The 2,275-nt window shown below is 39.6% G+C and overlaps 1 non-coding gene across 1 annotated transcript; it reads left to right on the top strand.

Annotated features, from left to right (window-relative positions):
* The first annotated feature begins 401 nt into the window (after positions 1 to 401).
* On the top strand, positions 402 to 663 carry LOC149178843 (RNase MRP). Its single transcript, XR_016258945.1, has one exon.
* The last annotated feature ends 1,612 nt before the right edge of the window (positions 664 to 2,275 follow it).

Raw genomic sequence — 2,275 nt, 5'->3', positions numbered from 1 at the left:
AAAAACCCATATGAAAAACATTATTCATTTATCATAATGTATATGTGTTTGGAACCTTTTAATAAATGAAAATTTAAAATATAGATAGTGGGACTCTCACATTTCTATAACAGTGCCTAAGAACCATGTTCCAAAACCGAGCTCAGGTTAATCAAACAACTAGAGATTTACCAATGCTAACTTATCAATATTCGCACACTGAATTGAAAGGTGGGCTATCCACATTATCTCGCATCAATATTTATCCATACAAAGGAAGGAAATATCATTTGCTCAACAATGTCCGCGGGCAAAGGGAAATTCATTTAGTGAAATTGTTACTTATTTATACCACATGCTTCAAGTACTTTAAATTTAAGTGGTTGACAATAGGCGACGGACCAAACCCTTTGCAACTGGAGAGGCAGGGTGGCGAGGTGCTTCGGTCGTACCTTGTAGTGAAGGCCGAGGAAAGTCCCCGGGCCAAATATCGCAGAAATTGCAAGCTCGAAAGAGCAGATCTTCGCTTTGTAGAACATCTGGCGCCCTAGTGGGCGGGGCTGAGACACGTGTGGAGCCTTCTCTTCCAGGTGATGCTCGGCGAAGCAGCTGGCCATTCTCACAGTGATGCACCTAGTCGGATCATCATTCGACCAACAGAATGGGGCTTACGTCCACCCTGCCTAATTTTTTTGTTTGTTATGATGCCTCTACTTAGGCAAACAGAGGTAAAACCACAAACTGAGGCCCATTCCCTATAAGTCCCTCCTCTACTTAGGCAAACAGAGGTAAAACCACAAACTGAGGCCCATTCCCTATAAGTCCATTTTGCACGGCATCAGCTCAATTTTTGACTCTGTTCCAAGAAAATCTATTTTTGTTTGTTATGATGCCTCTACTTAGGCAAACAGAGGTAAAACCACAAACTGAGGCCCATTCCCTATAAGTCCATTTTGCACGGCATCAGCTTAATTTTTTACTCTGTTCCAAGAAAATCTATGGTCTTGTGGTTTTTGTTTTCTTTTCATGATTATGATGATAGGTATATGTATTTATGAGTACTGTTTTTCTCGATCTAGAATGGAGTTCTAGAAGTTTTGAATATCTGTCTGATCCTTTTCTCCACAGTCTCCATGTTATGCTGTGCTATTTGTCATCTTTCTTATATGCTTTTTCTCAATGATGTCTTGATATGGCTGCTCAAGTCATCCTTTTGTATCCAATCATGGTTTTTTATATTGACTTAATATAATCTATGGTACTTTTTCTTCTGAAAAACATTTGGTGGAGTTTTTCGACCCAAAACGGGTTTTCTCCGCTTCAAGTTTCTGTATACTTTTCAAACAGAAAAAACCATAACTTCTTCATTTAAAAAGTTTCTATAGATCAAATGCATATTCTTGTCAGTGGGGATCAGAATAACCAGCTAGATACTCCGCTTTCGACCCAAAACGGGTTTTCTCCACTTAGAATTTCGGTGTACTTTTTCCCAACAGAAAAAACATAACTTTTTCATTAAAACAGTTTCTATACATCAAATACATATTCCTGTCAGTGGGATCAGAATACCCAGCTACATACTTCGTGAGTGCAAGAGAGATATGGATAAGCCCAAATACCAAAAACAGGGTAAAAAACAGAGCCCATCAGCGCCCAGAATATGCGTAATTAACACAGACATATACAGATAGCCGGAAGATAGGTTTGAAGAAAAACCTGAGGGGATACATCAGCGATCATGAACAAAGAACCACGGTTTTACTGGTTAATATCAGATTTATCATCTATGATAATTGGTAAAAAAAACAGAGCAAATACCAAGACAACCGGGCCAGAACTAGAATTTAAAAGATCCCAATCTCTGTAACACTCCATGGACAAAAAAATCAAAATATATTAAACCTGACGGAAGGGAGACACTACGCTTTGATATGGTAAAAAAACAGAGCAAATACAAAGACAACCGGGCCAGAACTAGAATTCAAAAGACCCCAATCCCTGTAACACTCCATGGACCAAAAAATTAAAATATATTAAACCTGACGGAAGGGAGACACTACGCTTCGATAGGGCATCAGCCACTGTGTTCTGTTCTCTAAACACATACTGAAAGGAAATATCGCTGACGGAGGGTACCAAGAGCAAGATGTTTTCCATTCCGTGGGATAAGGACGTCACCTCCAAGGTGTTCCTTCCCTGAACCTAATTGATAACCGTTTTAGAGTCACCGACTATGAAGATTTTCTCAAATGGCAATCCAGGCACACATTGAAGAGCCTCCAGAGCATAACCCCCT

This window comes from Pinus tabuliformis, chromosome 4_1 (genome assembly GCF_031772625.1).
Source record: "Pinus tabuliformis cultivar Carrire ecotype Pingquan chromosome 4_1, CPIR1, whole genome shotgun sequence".
Classification (NCBI taxonomy): Eukaryota; Viridiplantae; Streptophyta; class Pinopsida; order Pinales; family Pinaceae; genus Pinus; species Pinus tabuliformis.
This window is presented reverse-complemented; position numbering and strand designations above follow the sequence as displayed.